Source organism: Pongo abelii, chromosome 8 (assembly GCF_028885655.2).
Source record: "Pongo abelii isolate AG06213 chromosome 8, NHGRI_mPonAbe1-v2.0_pri, whole genome shotgun sequence".
NCBI lineage: Eukaryota > Metazoa > Chordata > Mammalia > Primates > Hominidae > Pongo > Pongo abelii.
In genome coordinates this window covers 14,739,714-14,758,523 of record NC_071993.2, presented here as the reverse complement: position 1 = coordinate 14,758,523, position 18,810 = coordinate 14,739,714, and the positions used below count along the sequence as shown (strand labels likewise).

Here is an 18,810-nt window from a genome sequence, read left to right as displayed (position 1 = left end):
ACCCAGGCTGGAGTACAGCAGCACAATCATGTCTCACTGCAGCCTCGACCTCCCAGGGCTCAAGGCATCCTCCCACCTCAGCCTCTGAAGTAGCTGGGACCACAGATATGTGCCATCACACCCAGCTAATTTTTGTATTTTTTGTGCAGAGACAGGGTTTCCCCATGTTGCCCAGGCTGGTCTCCAACTCCTGGGCTCAAGCGATCTGCTTGCCTTGGCCTCCCACAGGGCTGGGATTACAGGCGTGAGCTACTGAGCCCAGCCTCCTTACTCTCTCGAGTGTACCTTTCATTACTGCTGTTCTTATTCAGTAAAGTTTTGTGTTCTCCAATACGCCTAGAAGAAAGTCTGCCACAAACTTGCCAATAATATACCCACTGAGTCTTTCCATTTTTTATACCAGGCTGACCTAGGCAATGGAACAATACCTTTTATCCACTTCTTGGTGTGATTACAGCTCATGCATATTCATTTTCAGCCTCATTGATAGTCCCCTGGGCTTACTTTATGTCATCATCAGGAGAGTGAGAATTATGGAAATCTCAGTAAAAACAATGCCCCTTGTCTTTTCATTTCTGTGGTATTTTTGAAGCTCGAGTTTCCAATAGCTCCGTAGAACTGCTGATCAGATTTTTTCCTGTATATAAAACTGAGTCTTAAGAATAGTCATTCCAACAAATGTGGAACGTGCCCTTAGTTCAGCTTTATCGAAATTTTCAATAAAGATACTCAGTTCAGTCATCCACAAGCAGGTCAATATTATTATTATTTTTTTTAAAAACCGCTGTCCTTAGGCTCTTTATTTAACACAGCAGGGACATATCTAACCTCTTTTAGAAAGTTTTAAAATAATTGTTACAAAATGTTTGAAGGAATAAACTATTAAGGGAAGTTTTTGTGATTCTTTTACACAATTGGGAAGTATGCCTAAGTAATTCCTTCATATTTATTTTTAATTTAATTTGATAAATATCTATCTAGCTCTGATTATTAAGTACTTATTGTGCTAGGCACGAAAAAAGATTAAAACATTGATTCCTGCCTGCCTTTAAGGTTGACAAGGTAATTAGGGAACACGTACAAAAAATTATTACATAGGACAAATAAGAAGTTTGTTAGCTTCTCGAGTATGGAAGGGTGCTTTTTATTTAACTTACTCTGTTCCCAAATCTAGCTCACTCTTTTCCACACAGATACTTAGTAAGTAATTTATAAATGCTCAGTGCTATTAAAAAATTACAGAAGCACCTGTTCTAGGTTATGAAAGTTAAGGAAGGCCTCGTGGCAGATCTAAGATTTGAACAGAAACTTAATGCATGGGCAAAACTTGGATCTGCTAACAGAGGGGAGGAAGAGCATTTCTGCCACAGGGAACATCATGGATGAAGATTGGGAGGTGGAAGTGAATGTATTTATGCCTCACAGGAAACTTGGCTAGAGTAGAGTTCACTTCAGCGAGGCCTAGGCTTAATGTCCAGAAGACCAAAAGATATCCATTAATTCTCTGCCTACAAGATCATTCCTAGCAGCTTACAGAAAATTATTCGTTTCTGCCTTTTTTTTTTTTTTTTTTTTTTTTTTTTTGAGATGGTGTCTCACTCTGTTACCCAGGCTGGAGTGCAATGGCATGATCTCAGCTCACTGCAACCTCTTCACCTCCTGGGTTCAAGTGATCCTCCTGCCTCAGCCTCCCAAGTAGCTGGGACTACAGGCACATGCCAACATGCCCAGCTGATTTTTGTATTTTTAGTAGAGATGAGTTTTCACTATATTGGCCAGGCTGGTCTTGAACTCCTGACCTCAAGTGATCCACCCACCTCGGCCTCCCAAAGTGCTCAGATTACAGGTTTGAACCACCACACCCAGCAGTTCCTGCCATTTTTAAAAACAAGCAAAACAATGAAACAAAACCTTTCTTGGCCCTGGATTCCCCTCCATCTACTACCCTTGACAAAGCTGCCTATACTAGCTGCCTCCAATTCTTCTTTTCCTATTATGTCTTGAAGTCACTCCAGCCAGGTCTTCATCCCTGCTGCTCCCTGAGTGATTCTTGGGTTGGTATACAGTCCCTGTCTCATGCAACCTGGTAGCAGCGTTTCACAAAGGTGCCCATCACATCCTCTCTTGCTTGAAAGCCTGGTCTCACTTGGTTTCCAGGTTTCATTCATAGCTCCCTTGGGTCCCATTCACTTTCAGTGGCCATTCCTTCTCTGTCTCTCTTTTTTTTTTTTGAGACAGAGTCTCGCTTGCTGTGTCGCCCAGGCTGGAGTGCAATGGCACGATCTTGGGTCACTGCAACCTCTGCCTCCTGGGTTCAAGAAATTCTCCTGTCTCAGTCTCCCGAGTAGCTGGGATTACAGGCATGCGCCACCACGCCTGGCTAATTTTTGTATTTTTAGCAGAGACTGGGTTTCACCATGTTGGTCAGGCTGATCTTGAACTCCTGACCTCAGGTGATCCACCTCCCTCAGCCTCCCAAAATGCTGGGATTACAGGCGTGAGCCACTGCACCTGGCTCCTTCTCTGTCTCTTTTGCCAGTTCCCAGCAGCTCCCCGACCACTAAATGCAAGGGCGCCCTGGGCACAGGCCTCAGTTTCTCCCTTGGTGATGAATGCAGGCTCCTGGCTTTCAGTATCACACACACACTGATGGCTTCTGATCATGCTCAGAGCCTCTAAGAGCCCACAGGACCTCATGTGATCTGTGACCCTCACAGGACAACAACTGTTTAGGGGGAAAGAAAGAAGCAACTTCAAATTTTATTTATGTATTTATTGAGATGGAGTCTCACTCTGACTCCTAGGCTGGAGTGCAGTGGTGTGATCTTGGCTCACTGCAACCTCTGCCTCCCACATTCAAGTGATTCTTCTGTATCAGCCTTCCGAGTAGCTGGGACTACAGGCGCCCGCCACCACTCCTGACTAATTTTTGTATTTTTAGTAGAGATAGGGTTTCACCATGTTGCCCAGGCTGGTCTCGAACTCCTGACCTCAAGTGATCTGCCCACCTCGGCCTCCCAAAGTGCTTGGATTACAGGTGTGAGTCACCGCCCCCAGCTGACTTTGAATTTTAATGAAAGAAAAGCCAGTTGTCTGGCTTTGAGGGGAAAGCGTTGTATAATTTGTTTTACTAGATTAGCCTAGCTGATGTGGCCTGTTTGTGAGATGACTTGAGTCATAGCGTATACTTGTGTGGGGCAGACGGAAGGAGAGCGGTATTAGTGGATACGCCCTCTGAGGATTGTGTGTCTGTGGGCCAGGCAGAATTTGATAGAGATGGAGAGAAAAATGTAGATTTGAGAGAAATGATAGAGAAAACAATGTCTTGGTTTTGTCACCAAAGTAGATGTAGGGCGTAAGTGAGGAAATTAAGATTATCTTGAAGTTTGTGCAGTGAAAAAACTGTCAGGGTTAGTAAGGGGGCATAAGGGTAAGTAAGGAAGTTCCGAGTAAAAAGAGAAGTTCTGCTTTTCATTAGTCACATGGATAAACTGTCTTTTAAAAGATTATGAATCTCTCCAATCAAGATAAGAATGGTCATAAGCAAATCATTCTTAAAATCAATTTCCATACCACTAGGTTCCTCCTGTTCAATGATAACATTTTAATTGCCAATTCAATTCATTGAAAGTTTATGGGTTCGGTGCGGTGGCTCACACCTGTAATCCTAGCACTTTGGGAGGCTGAGGCGGGAAGATCACTTGAGGTCAGGAGTTCGGGAACAGCCTGGCCAACATGGTGAAACCCCGTCTCTCCTAGAAATATAAAAATGAACCGGCCATGGTGGTGCACACTTGTAATCCTAGCTGCTCGGGGGGCTGAGGCGGGAGAATTGCTTGAACCTGGGAGGTGGAGGTTGCACTGAGCTGAGATTGCACCACTGCACTCTAGCCTGAGCGACAGAGTGAGACTCTGTCTCAAGTAAATAAATACAATTTAAAAAAGAAAGTTTACCTATTTCATCCTGAGTCACTTGTAGCGACTTGTATTTTTCTAGGAATTTTTATTTCATCTACATTTCCAGACAAAGTTGCTCATCGTGTTTTTGTATGCTGTTTTTAGTTTTGGGGTACCTACAATTATGTCTCCATTTTTATTCCCAATCTTTTTTACTTGTTCTTTCTCCCTGTGTCTTTGTCTCTCAGCCTGTCTGTCACTTATCATTTTGGACAAAGCTCTGTTATTTTCTTTGGTCTGTCAAAGACAAGGACCATTCTATCATATCTTTGTATTTCTTTATTTTGTCCTTGTAATTATTTGTGTATGAAATGATACAAATGATAGCAAATGGCTGAAGCAATTGTTGCAAAGAGAAATAAGCTGAGAAAAGCAGGTGCATGTCAAAGTATAGTTTTCTGCAATGTGTGTTAGCTGCGGACTTAGAAAAAGGAGGCCACCAGAACAAGCTGGAATCTTGGACAGGGTAAGTAAGGAAGGACAGGGCAGGTTGTTCTGAGTGCTGATGGCAACTGAGAGATGAACAAGGAGAATTGCAAAACCTTTCCAGAAACTTCCCTCAGCTGCCCAAGAAGGACTCTGTCCTTCCATCACGCATTCATTCTCTCTTTTTCCTTATAAAGTTCCAACTTTTATTAAATTAACATTATCCAGCTAACACTAACATTAGTTAGAATTTTAGTTCATGTTAAATTTGGTGGAACATACAGGAGAATGTTATTACTTGAACAGCAATTTTAAAAGTCCAGTAATCATTAGCAGTTCAAATGTGTGGGTCACACACTTCTCTAAGCAGAGTTAATAAGCAAACCTTCTCTGGCACAATTTAACATTAGCTGCAGTTTGAACTTTACTTCTAAGGTTGGAGTGCATCACACAGCTCCCTCTTCCAGCCAAGCCTGAGGAGCAAAACAACTAAAGCTGGAACTTTTTATATAAATAAGGACTTACATATATAACATGTATATATATTTACACTCATACACACACACACATACACATATACACACATATATAAGGACATACAAATGTTTTATATGTATGAGGATATAAATATATAAATATATGTATTTGGTGGCTGAGAGTGACTCCCAGCAAATAACTAGCAAGGATAAATATATACATATATATTTTTATATATATTTATAAATGAATGAGCTTAGAAGAGGACCTTGAGCTCCAGACGAGATGAACTATGAGCCCTGCCAAGATCTTGATTTTGATTTTGGGAGGCCTTCAGCAGAGAATGCAGCCATGCCACTTCTGGACTACAGAAATAACTATGAATTCATTTACTGTTAAGTCCAGAGGAAACTGAAGCTTTGGATAAATTTCTTATCCAAGGTCACCAGGCAGATCTCTTTAGTCCTAGCCTAGCCTTCCTTCCATTCGTCCATGAACTTATTTTATTGCAATTAGTAGAAGTTAGGGGAATATATATCTATATATAAAAAACTGGCATTCAACTAGTTATTAATAATATAAGCATTCCAACGGATACTTCCTGCTAATGGAAATGTCTGTATCTATAGCGAATATCAGAAAGAAGAAAAAAAAGTTGGAGCAAATTGTAGAATGTTCACAGAAATTTGGCCATTTGTATTGTATGTTAGTTATTTGAATTAGGAAATTTACAGAAATTATCTTCATATTGCTTAATTGCAGAGATGGTTTGTTTACTCATTAGTGTCGACCATTAAGGTACCTTAATATTTTTGACAGGATGAGCGCGCTTAAGGATTTTGTTCCCCCTCTCTTTGCTATTTAGAGATTTTAGTTTTAATACACAGGAAGACTCTCAGGAAATCCTTTTTTCTGGTTTTGGATTCATGTAAAGAAAAAAAACGTAAAATGCAGATCTTTGCATCATTCAGTAGTCGTTTATGTGAGTAACAGCTGTTTATCTTGATTCTTCGTGATGTACAGTTACAAGTTAGAACCACCATTTCATAGAGTCCCTTTGATTTTAAAATTGTGAATAGTGAAAAGCAAGTGTTCTTTAAAAACGAAATTAAGTGTTTTAGGCAATACATATATTAAATGTTTGGAAAATAAAACTCCTGAATTTTTAAACTCTCTAGAATTGGCAAAGTACTCAGTTACATTATGAAATATAGCTCTGTTTTGGAGCTTGCAAAATGCTTTTGTAGCAGATAACTACTGCAGGGGACAATACTCATCTTTACTGTTGGTGCTGTTAGCATATTTAATGAAGTAATTCCATTCCTGTGTTCACAAATGCTCATGCACAGAGGCTGTTTTAATGAAACAGCTTATCATCTGGTTTCTAGCATGTTCTTTCAGATTTGCGCATATCATTTTGATCCTTCCTAAGTACTATTAATTTAAAAAGGTATGCATGTGCTATATTTGCTTGGCAAACCACACAACTTTTCACAAAAATTTTCCACAAATGAGTTCTCTAAATCTCTTTATTGAAAAGCATTATATTCCTGGGTTATGGAACATTACATTAATGTCATACAACAATTGTGCAAACCAGTTAAGCAAAATAAAGGAACTTCTGTTATATTTACATGATTATGCTATTTAAATGATAAAATTAGGATGTCATGTTCTTTTTTATTTTTTTTTGAGATGGAGTCTTGCTCTGTCACCCAGGCTGGAGTGCAGTGGTGTGATCTTGGCTCACTGCAAGCTCTGTCTCCCGGGTTCACGCCATTCTCCTGCCTCAGCCTCCCGAGTAGCTGGGACTACAAGCGCCCATCACCATGCCTGACTAATTTTTTGTATTTTTAGTAGAGATGGGGTTTCACCGTGTTAGCCAGGATGATCTCAATCTCCTGACCTCGTGATCCACCTGCCTCGGCCTCCTGAAGTGCTGGAATTACAGGTGTGAGCCACTGTGCCCGGCCTAGATGCCATATTCTTAACTTTGTTTTCCTTTCCCTATTGTTTTCAGTATTCAGGTCATCAGGGTTCAATGACGACTTGGTAACCACTGAACCATTGTGGGAGCTCGGTTATTACTCAATAAGAATTCCTTCTTAGGCCTGGTTCCTGGTTTACTGCTGAGCTCTGCATGTGATACCTCTCCAAGGTTTCCACCTTCTGCCTGCCCTGACATTCTATGTTTATATTAAAGAGCATCTGTCTGTTTGCCTGTTCTTCCATCTATCATAGAATTCTAAGATAGCTTCCACAATTCCTGGCCTCTGGTATACACACATCTTCTCCAGTTATTCAGTCATACCCTAATCTAGGTATTGCTGCGACGGGATTTTGCAGATGTAAGGAAGGTCTCGAGTCAGTTACCTGTCAAGATAGGAAGATGATCTGGGTGTGCCTGACCTAATCACATGAGCACTTTAAATGTGAGTCCAGAGCCCTAGATGGTTGAGTCAGAGACTGGAAGCATAGAAGGATTTGTTGAGACACTGCTGACTGGAAGATGGGGAGGGCCACATGACGAGGTTTCTGGGCAGCCTTTAGCCTTAGCAGCTGAGAGTGGCTCTCAGCTGACAGCCAGCAAAGAAACTGGGTCCTCAGCCCCATAACCACAAAGAACTGAATTCTGCCAGCAATCTGAATGACCTTAGAAGAGGACCTTGAGCTCCAGACAAGATGCTATGAGCCCTGCCAAGATCTTGATTTCGGCTTTGGGAGGCCTTCAGCATAGACCCCAGTCATGCCATTTCTCGACTAAAAAAAGGATGAGTCAATATATGGGTGTTATAAGCCACTAAGTCTATGGTGAGATGTTATGCAGCAGTAGATATCTAAAACACTGATTTAGAACCCAATCCACCTTAGTTGCATTATAGTCCCAAAGCCTTTGTTATTTTTTCTTTCCCCCATCTTTTTCTTATTTAAACCAAAAACAAATAAGCAGGAATTAACTATTTTCTCTGACCTATCAATTGAGGCCATGAGGCCAATACCAATGTATTGCATCTGTCTTTGTGGGTTTTATGTTGAATACCAAAGTGCTTTTGTCTTATCATCAGAAAGATTTCCCTTGAGACTATTGTTAGCACCTGTTACTTTGCCCTCCATTCTGTAGTTCCTCATGTCTGATTCAGAGGAAGATTATTTGTAAGGACGGCCACAAGAATTCCTCCTCTCCTAGTATTGCACTCAAGCCCTATTGCAATATGACTATTGCTTCTACCATCAAGGGGGGTCTGTTTCTCCAAATCTTGGATTTGGGCTGACCTTGTGACATTTTTAATGGTAGAATGTAGCAGAATTGTATCGTTCTTCTAGACCTATAATGCTAGAGCTCCAGGGGCCTTACCACTTCCTCTTTCGCCCCCTCCTGGACTGGGCTGTTGTGTGAGGAAGTCCTATCTACCCTGCTGAGAGGCCATACAAGGGGATCTGAGATGCCTGAACTGACAGCTGCCATCAACTTCTGGACTTCGAGACCACTCAGGGCAAGCCAGTCCCTGGCCAACCTCCCAGTTGACTGCAAACGCATGACAGAGCCAAGCTAATGCCACATGGAGCAGAAATAAGATATCCCAGCTGAGCCTTGTCCAAATTGCCAACCCACAGTATTGTGAGCAAAGCATGTGTTCTTATTTTAAGCCACTAAAGTTTTGAGGCGATGTGTTATACAGTCATAGATAATTGACACAGAATGAGAAGAGTGTGGCTTAAAAATAGGATTTTAAAATTAAGACTTTATTTCTTTTTGAATGGATTATGATTCAAATGTCCACGTACACAGTGCAAAATTTAAGATACAAAAGAGTATACATGTCAAAACAAATTTCCCTCCTCGAGGGCATTGTTGAGTTTTTCTCATCTCTTTGGAGCTCTTCAGCATGGTGGTTTGGGTGTAAAGTAACAATTTTAAGATTATGCATGAGCAAAATGACCAAAGTAGAAGATAAAAAAGCAACACGTCTTATTCCAAATTGATTTGCTTTGTATCATTTTACGTCCCCAAATAGTCATTTCTGCTTTGTTCAGTTTTCCTTAGGGGTGAATTTGCAAGGTCCCCAGATGTCCAAGCTAAAGGATGAGGTCACAGTGGAGTACATAGGTGACCCTGTAGGTTGCTGCTCTGAAATGGAAAATTATTATGTATGTTTTCCAGTAATGCAAGATCAGAGAATCTATCACCAGTGATGGGTTAAGTGACTCAGAAACCATTCAGCGGAGTGTTCCCTTTGTATTGTAAGGGAAATCAGTATTTGTATTGAAAGCAAATCAGTAAAGACCCTCTAAGCCACCTGATAAACTGTGTCAGCCCCAGAACAAAATCTTAAATACAGCCCAGCAGGCTATTTAGGCCACTAGTTCCCTTGATTTTTTCCAGAGTCCTGTCTACATTCGGAATGTGAAATCTACGGTATATCAGACTCAGGCTGAGGGTCCGGTGTTGCCCGTTATAATCCTGGGAAGTACCAGGCTTATTCATTCCACAAACATCTATTACACACAGAGTGATATGTTGCAGACACTGTGGTGGATGGTATGGAAATGGAAATATCACCATAGCTCATAACCTTTAAGTTTTTATTTCCTGGGATCCACCCACAGTGGCTCCAGGGGTCCCAAACCAAATTGGATGCTTGATCTTACCTGTATTAAAATCCCACTAAGATTCCCTAGGGATGTGAGATATTCAGCCTAAAAGAGCGGATTTAATATATTGATATTGGCCTCCTGTCTTTTATTTGAATTAATAAATTCAAAGTAAATATTTGCTCTTATTTGTTTTTGGTTTAAAAGAAATTATGCAAAAGGTAGCATCATGATTTTGAGCCTGTAGGCATTTATACCCCAGAGTATGGAACAAGCCTTTGTTTCCATTTCTCTCACGGGGCAGGGAAAAGACCTGGCCACTTACCACATTCAGACACTCTGCATGTGGCCTTGCATCACAGATGTTCGTCCAGGCTACTTTGTATGGAGAAGTCAGGCTCACTGCTGGGATGGGGTTTAGAATCTCGAATCCAGTGCATCTTTGGTTAGAATCTCGAATCCAATGCATGCTTCTCCTATTCATCTGATGGGGCTGCCATAACAGAATACCCCAGACTGAGTGGCTTAAACAAGACATTTAATTTTTCCACAGTTCTGAAGGCTGGAAGTCCAAGATCAAGATGGCAGCAGGGTTGGTTTCTGGTGAGGCCTCTCTTTCTGGCTTGTATTGGCGGCCTTTTCATTGTGTCTTCACGTGGCCTCTTCTCTGTGTTTGGGCAGAGAAAGAGAGAGTGGGGAAAGGGACAGTGGGGAAGGCGGGAGGGAGAGAGGAAGAGAGAAGGAAGGAGGGATCTGGTGTCTCTTCCTCCTTATATAAGGCCACCAGACCTATGAGCTTAGGGTCACACCCTTATGACCTCGTTTGACCTTAATTACCTCCCTATATGTCCTGTCTCCAAATGCAGTCACATTGGAGGTTAGGGCTTCAACATATGAATTATAGGGGTACGTGGTACATAGTTTAGTCCATAACACTTCCCATATGCCAGATATTACATTAGGCAAGTGGGTATAAAGATATGTATATATGTCAAGCACAAACTCTGGGCTCACAGGGCACATATTTACGATACAGTGCAATAATGGCAATACCATGTCGGGTATGGGAGGGGCAGAAAAGATCCATTTAGTGTGAGCAGGTCAGGAAAGGCTTTCCAGAGAAGACTGATTCTCAGAGAGGAGAGGAGCTCTTGGGGATTGGTGAAGGTCTGCTAGGCAGAGGGGAAGCCTGTGGAAGAGCATGACAAGGCCATATATTCATTATTTCATCCAGTCTTCATCACAGAGCAGGGCCACTTAGCAAATACGGCACTCTGGCTGAGTGGAGCCTTGGACGTTTGCTGGGGAGCTTCGACTTGATCATGTAGCAGGAAGCAGGCACCCACTAAAGTGTTTCAAGCAGAGGAGGAAACTGAGCATCTTGCACCTGGAAAGTTCACTTGCACCCCAGAAAGTTGAGAGGAAAAGCATGTGTTAGAGGCTGAGGCCAGTTAGGAAACCCCTTCCACCATATTGTGACTGAGCCCAAAGGCAACAGTGGCAGTGCCAGCAGAGGGGGAGGGAGATAGCCAGGAATTGTGCACACTGCACAAGCCTTGGAGTTGATGCCAATGTGGGGAGGGAGGGAGAGAGTTTAGGCTGGATCCTAGGTTTTGGTTTGGTGACTGGTGGAGCCATTGCCAAGAACAGAAACACAACTCAAGGACGGGAGAGAAGGAAGAATCATAGGAAACACCATGTATAAAGTTCATGGAATTCAGCTCCCTGAGCTGGGAAGGAGTTTCTTTAAGTTCTCTGGCAGCGATTCCACCCCTCAGTGGGTTCCAGGGACCCAGGGATGGCCAGACCCTTACTTGACTGGCAGGCTGTGGCTTAGAGCATGGTGTGTGATAGGTATCTTTGGAATAAGTAATTTGTTTACCAAAATCTGTAACTGATGTGACTTTTCAGTATGACTATGACCCAAAGTGTCTTAGTCAGAAAAATTTCCCCATAAATAAGCCCTTAGTCATCTGTTGCCAAGACAGTTAAAAAGCTTTTGATCTGAAATCCACGAACCTGTTGTCCTTTTTGCTACGCTGAAACAGATAACTGTTTCAGTCCCTGATTTTGTACCTGCTGTGATTCAAGTAGATTGTAATCTCAGAGCCTTAGGGTTAGCCAGAAAAGCACTTGTAAGAGAGCCGAAGAAAAGGAGATCAGAGAGCAGAGAAGAGGCAGAATAAACCCTTTCTTTCTTGCATATTTAAATTTCCAATTATCCTTTGATGAAGGGAGAGGAGGAAAATGGGTGAATCCCCAGGTCACTGGATTTTGGGTCCTGGCTTGACCGTAAATTTGTACAATTACAACAAATGTCTCCTTTTCCTCCCTGATTCCGTCTGCGTTTTCTTCCAAGAGGAATTGGCAGGATTTCTATGGGGACGGCCTCTGAGCATCGCAGACTTGCCGGGGAGACGGAGCCCGGACATCCAGGAGCCAGACGCTCTTGGGTACTTAGTGTGTGAGAGAGAATAAGAGAGAGAGAGATGGGGGGTTGAGCACACAGAGAGAGAGAGAGAGAATGAAAGAATGGGACAGGGGAGAGAGAAAGAGAATGAGAATGAGGGAGAGAATGAGAGAAAGAGAGACAATGAGAGAGAAAGAGATTAAGGGAGAGAGAAAGAGATAAAAGAAGACAAAATGTGTGTGTGTGTGAGAGAGAGACAGAGAGGTAGAGGGAGAGAGCGAGGGAACGAGGGAGTGAGAAAAAAGGAGAGTGAGCGCCCCGGAGCTTTGTGACTGTGACCCACGCGGCCGCCTTCCCACTTTCCCGGTCATCCGGGGCCGCCGCGCTTCCCCTCCAGCCCTCGCGACCACCGGGTCCCCGAGGCCGAGCGCTGCAGCCCCGGCTTGCGCCCCTCCCGGCGCGGACGCCCGGCCTTTCTGGATCTCCGCCCGACGCGCGAGAGCGGTGGAAGGAAGGCGGGGGCGGGGCTGCCGGGGCGGGGCGCGTTGGGGGCGTGGCCTTGCCGCTCCGCCCCGCCCCGCCCCGCCGCTTAATTCGGACGCGCGGGGCCGCGGGCAGCGAGAGCCGCCCTGAGCCAGACTGGCTTGCGGGCCGGGCCGCCGCCTCCGGAGCCGCCCTCGCGCCACCTCGGGCCGCCGCTGAGCAGTCGGGCCGCTGGGCGCCGCCGCGGGCGCCCGGAGCGAGCCGGGAGGGAGCCGCGCGCCTTTGTGCGCGCCGAGGTAGGTTCGCCTCCCGCACTTACTTTCCACACAAAGACGAGGGGCGCGGGGAGGCGGGCGGCGGCCCGGCCCGACCCCGGCCCCGGGGACCCTCTCGGCTGGCGGCCGGGCGGGTGGGGGGGTTCCCGTGCGCTGGAGGGCAGCGGGCGTGCGGGGACCACGGGTCACCCCGCGCGGCGTCCGGGAGGTGCCGGGGCTCAGGGCGGGCACGCGGCGGGGCCGGGCGGGGGGCGCCGCGGAGGCGGGGGCCGTTGCGGGGAAGGGGCCCAGCGGCCGCCCGGTTCATTGTTGCCTCCTCGGCGCTGCCGCGGGGGAGCCCTACCCGGCGCGGTGTGCTCTGCCTGGCCGTGTGCGCTGTATGCCCGCCCTCGGCGCCCCTCGCCCCGCGGCGCCCGGCGTGGACCGGGTCGCGCCCCGACGCCAGCACCCGCCCGGCAGACAAAGCGGGGCAGGGGAGGATTGCCCCGCGCCGAAGGTGGCCGTGACACTGACTCCAGTCTGCAAGTAACTTTTCCTCTTTTGCCTCTTCTCTTTCTCTACTGTTCCAGTGAACCCAGCATATGGGGTGGTGTAACACACACAAGGAGTCCTAATTCAATTTGGGTTCCATAATTTCCCCCAGGCATCTTTAGGTTGGAGGTGGCACTGATGCGTATGGCCAAGTGTTAGTGTTGTGTAGGGGATGGTGTCCACCACTTGTGAAATCTGCAAGAGTAATTAGGTTGAGAGGGTAAACTGCAGATTTCATTCTCTGCTGCAAGGTACCAAGCCTGCTTCCTTCCTCCCTCCCAAAGATTTTAGGCAATGACAGCGGAGCAAAGTTACTTCATAGGATGGATGGATTTTGAGGGGTCATAAAGAAAAACGGAATGAGGCCTGTTCGACTTCACATTCTTAAACTTGCGATTTCTTGCTATCAAGTACATCGGTTTTCTCCTCCAGCCACGTTTTCCTAACATCACTTTGGAAATTCTATCTATCCAAGTGGCTTTAAGTTGAAATAAGTGTCTGGGCTGCCTGTCCAGAGAAGATTTCTTAGCGCCGCTGGTTTCCGGTTTAAAACTTTTCATTAGAAAATTTTATATATTAATTAAAAAATTGAAAATATATAGAAAAAAACCACTCATATGCTCACCACCCAAACACACCCTAAGGATGAAGGCATCTTTGCTTAATTTATGACTTGGCAGCCATAGTGTGTGTGTGTGTGTGTGTGTGAGAGATAGAGAAAGAGGGAAAGAGAGGGAGGGAAAGAGGGTGAGGTGGTAAATGAGAGCATTACTGATCAGCCACATCAGCCTAAAATATATTTAATCATGATAATTCTACAATATTTGTATGCCACTTACATCCAAGATTAATACGGACAAGTTGTTTTGAAATATATTTTCTTATAGGTTTGCAAATAACCACCTGTACAGAAGGGAGAAGAAAGATACAGGAAAAACAATGTAAATTTCCAGCTTATTTGGAAGAATGGGCTGACAAAAAAGTTTCATGGACTGTATTTTTGAATTCAGGAGTCATTTGGTATTGACTTTTGTCTTTAAATGAAATCTTTCAGCTTTAAAAATATTTTAAAGGTAACATTGTGTTCTGAGATTCATGAGAAATATGTGATGGAAAGGAATTCTTGTTTGTGGAACAAGGAATAGCAGTGATTGTACAACCGGGTGCGTGCTGGCTTCTTAAAGACCTTGCACTGAGGAAGTAAAATAAAGGTTTTCCTGAGAGTCGTGAGTTGTGTTGAGTGTGTATGTTCTTTTAAAATAAAATCGTTCTTTAGCCACAGATTTGGCCACTCGAAGCTTTTGTCATTACATTCTTTTATTTTCCTCTTGTAACATTTTTTGGACTTTTGAATTCTCTAATATGCAAAATAGAGGTCTTTGAGACAACCGTTTAGAAGTAGGTTGATCATTAGGATGATGCAATACATTTTGAAGTTAGAAGAATTTACAGGAAGGAAGTTGTGGCTATGTCCACTCAGGTGCATTTTTGTTGCAGTTCCTAACACTCGGGGCGCTTTAAATCTGCACTCACGCTCAGGGGAGCGTTGCGGTGTAGTAGTGGCCTGTGAGTGAATGAGTCATGCATATGCAGTCTGCTCTGATGATCGGCATTCCTTCAGGAGTCATGATGTCTTTCTGCAAAAGTCAAACGAAGCTCCAATAGGAAATGTCACAATCTCCTACCCCAGGGGACTGGAGATCCCCTTCCTTGGATGGTTAAAAATGGACTTGATTTGCGCTTCTGAGAAATTGACATGTGAAATCTTGTTCCTGATGTGGGAGGATGGACGGCGTCATTCATTCATTCATTCATTCAGTCTTTCCTTTGACTCTTAATTGTTTAAAATGTCACAAGTGAAGGTGGAAAAGAGTTTTACTGATTTTCTTTGGGAATGTTGGAGAGGTAGAAGACTTCTCTCCTGGTGGAAAGAGGAAAGATGAGGAATATGGCTTGATGTTATTCCTAACTTACCTTCTGCCCCTTCCCTCCAGAATTCTGTGTGTAAGTGTTTTAAGGAAATGAGTTGGGAGTTTGGGTAAGTGAGATCTAGATTTTGGGCATTTGTAGAAGTCCCCGGCTATCTGGGGGAGTTGTCGCTCTTCTTTCAGCCTAGAGAAGGTGGCTATGGGTGCTAGTGTGCTGTGGGGCACACTCGGGGGTGGGAAAGCTGCTGTGGAGTGGGATGTCCTCTGTGCATCATGGGGTCTTGGGAGTGTGGCCTTGGGATGACCTCATGAGACCTTGCTGCATTTCCTTATATAGTTCCCTTGTCTAATCATGGCCTATTTTTGCTTTTCCTTCTTGAAACAAACCATTTTTCTCCCCTTTTCCTTTCTAGTTCAAGAAGGGCTGGGCCTGATCCATCTGAAGTTTCCCTCACCCTAAGTACTTAGGAAACGTGCTGAAGAGGAATGGACAGTCTTACCCATCTCATATCCCTGATTCCGGTACCCCATCAGTGAAAGAAATAAAGATTATTTGGCAAGCTGGATTAGATTGCCATTTAGTCATGGTGCATGGACAAGGGGCTATTTTAAGGTTGATGGGGGAGGCTTTGCTTGTCATTTACTCTCCATTCACCAGACATTTAGTGCCCGTCACGTGCCTGGCACTGGGTTTACTGCTGTTAACAAGGCTACAAGGCAGGTGAGGAAGATATTTAAAGAACTGGGCTTTAATCCCAGTGCTTTGGGAGGCTGAAGCAGGAGGACCGCTTGAGGCCAGGAGTTTGAGGCCAGCCTGGGCAACATAGTGACCCTCACCTCTACAAAAGATTAGCTGGGTGTGGCAGTGCGCTCCTGTGGTTGAAGCTACTCGGGAGGCTGAGGCAGGCGGATTGCTTGTGACCAAGAGTTTGAGACCAGGCTGGGCAACATAGTGACCCCCATCTCTACAACACATTTTTAAAAATTAGCTGGGAGTGGTGGTGCATGCCTGTAGTCCCAGCTACCTTGGAGGCTGAAGCAGGAGGATCACTTGAGCCCAGGAGTTCGAGGCTGCAGTGAGCTGTGATCACGCCAGTACACTCCAGTCTGGGTGACAGAGTGAGAGCCTGTCGCTAAAAAATACATATATATATACATAAAAAAGAATTATACAGAATTACACAAAAATTGTTTAATTAGTTAAGAGCTGGGAAGGGAAAGCAGTGCTTGGTGAATTAAGGTATCTCAGAAAGAATGATGTCAATGCCAGTGAAGGTGGGGGTTGAGTTTCTGATGGTGGAAACGTCAGGATGGGTGGGTGCGGCAGGCCATGGAGCCGCATGGGGATTTGCCCAGCGCCCATCAGTTCAGAGCCTGCCGGTAGAGGCTTAGCTGAGCAGATGAGGTGGACTGTTCAGTTCTGTCTGGAATTTGGCTGAGGGGTTTGGACGCTTTGTTGTTTGGGATTGAGGTGGATCGGGAAATCGTATGGTTCTGTCCCAGTGTCCTTGCTGAAGGTAAACCTCATGGCCAGTAGCCCTGGGAAGCCGGTTGTGGTAGGACATGGTGTCCTGAGCTGGCCTGGATTCCAGGAGTGAGGACTTGTATCATGCAAAGGGCACCTGACTATAGCTGTGCCCACCAGAGGTTTTGTTGCAAATGAAAAGATAAGAGGAATTTATGGGGAAAGAGTGAGAAGACTTATTTAAGAACATTATTCGGACTAGATGAGCTGTAGGAAGGAAAATGGGGAGAGAGAGATGCAGAAAAAGGAGGTAATGTTGCATTGACACCAGGTGAACTCTTGACTTTGGGACTGACTTTTTGTTTTTAAGTGAAAATAAATCTTTCAGCTTTAAAAATATTTAAAGAGTAAAATTGAGTTCTGAGATTCACGAGTTGTATGTGATGGAAAAGAGTTTTTTTTTTGGTAGAACAAGGAATAGCAGTGATCCCACAGCAGGATACATGCTGGCACTGAGAAAGAAGGGCTTCCCCATGAGGAGTGAGTTGTTTAGTGTGTATGTTCTGTGGAAATAGAAATCATTATTCAGCTGCAGATTCTACATTCTTTTATAATCCTGATCAAAGATGTTTTACCAAAGATGTGAGTTAAGCATATCTTTTTTTAAAAAACTGTAGAGATGGGGTCTTACTATGTTGCCCTGGCTGATCTCGAACTCCTGGGCTCAGGTGATCCTCCTGCCTTGGCGTTCGAAAGTGCTGAGATTATAGACATGAGCCCCCAGGCCTAGCCTACCAAGGATGTGAGTTAAGCACCCGTTAATAGTCCTAAAACAGGCCCTGTGGTCTGTAGTGGTGTTGGGCGTGTGTGTAAGTCACATGGTTTTGTGACAGTAATGTTTCCTCCACACAGCAAAGTCTTGGGTTTCCTGCTGTGCCAGAGAGACTGGGGTGTAAGAAGAGCACCCCCTTAGAGGCTGTGAGAGGGCAGGGGACCCTCTGGGCTGCTCAGCAGGCCTCTTCCTGGTGGGGCTGCTGAAGTCCTTAGCAGTCAGGAGACTTAGAAGTCTTGAAGTGGGGGGACACTGAGCCCCAGCAACCCTCAGGTTATGTATGTGTTGTCAAGTCTCCCATAGAAACAAGGTAGAAAAAATGCAGGTTGCAGACTGGCTCTTCCGACCATGGCAGGTTTAGGTGCATGTGGTTAGAGGGTTTTGCCTCCTCATTCTCTCTCTCCTTTCTGTTGTCAGTGCTGACTTGAATTACCCTGCCCGGCCACAGCCTGGGCCAGAGGAGTGGAGTTGCTGAACGGAGCAAGGTGCTTAATGTGGTGTAGGGGAAAGTTGTGGAGCTGTGAGCCTGGCCTGTCAGGGTGAGGATCCAGGCCCCAGCTCTTTGACCTCCAGCAAGTCCCGTAACCGCTTTGAGCTCTAGTGTTCTCATCTGTGAGGCTGCCTTGGTTATATGCACCTCCCATGCATGGTGGGGACATATGGTCCCTGAGATTTGGCAAATGAGGGGTGTTTATGCTGTTATGCCAGTGCCCACAGCCTTTCAAAAAAAGTTCTTTGCAAAATGTTACTGTGATAAGAGCACTTAACATGAGATCTACCCTCTTAACAGATTTTTAAGCGTACGGTGTTTTATTGTTGACCTTAGGTGCAATGTTGTAGGGGAGCTCTCTAGAGCTTATTCCTCTTGCTGAACTGAAACCTTGGGCCCATTGATTGGTGACTCCCCATTTTCCCCCACTGCAGTCCCTGACAACCACCATTCCACTCTTCAAATCTATGAATTTAGCTACTTAGATGCTTCATCTAAGAGGAGTCACATGGTATTTGTCCTTCTGTGCCTGGCTTCTTTCACTTGGTCCTCCAGGTTCATGCATGCTGGTGCATGTGGCGGAACTGCTTCCTTTCTAAGGCTGCCTGGTATTCCATTGTATGTATATTACCACATGTCTTTATCCACTCATCTGTCCTTGATGGTTAAGTTGGTTCCACAGAACTCCTGAAAGAAAACATAGGGGAAGATGTTCAGGACACTGGTCTTGGCAGTAATTACGCGGCTGCCATACTAAAAGCACGGGCAACAAAACCAAAACTAAACAAGATTGCATCGAACTAAAAAGCTTCTGCACAGCAAAGGAAACAGTCAACGGAGTGAAAAGGCAACCTGTGGAATGGGGAAAAATGTTGGCAAACTACATATCCAATAAGGGGTTAATATCTGAGAAGTATAAGGGATTCCCACAAATCAACAGTAA

The 18,810-nt window shown here is 44.8% G+C and overlaps 1 protein-coding gene across 7 annotated transcripts in view; it reads left to right on the top strand.

Moving 5' to 3' along the window:
• Positions 1 to 18,810, top strand: part of FAM107B (family with sequence similarity 107 member B) — a 258,097-nt gene that overhangs the window by 159,839 nt on the left and 79,448 nt on the right. For 4 of the 7 annotated variants that reach the window (XM_063727254.1, XM_063727253.1, XM_063727252.1 and 1 more), the window contains exon 1: positions 12,480 to 12,642. The exons of 1 other annotated variant lie outside the window; for it this stretch is intronic. The gene's annotated coding sequence lies outside the window, so the exon portion shown is untranslated. Of the gene's footprint in view, positions 1 to 12,439; positions 12,643 to 13,126; positions 13,147 to 18,810 lie in introns of those variants that run through there. 2 more of the 7 variants (XM_024253539.3, XM_054521977.1) reach the window with 2 other exon arrangements.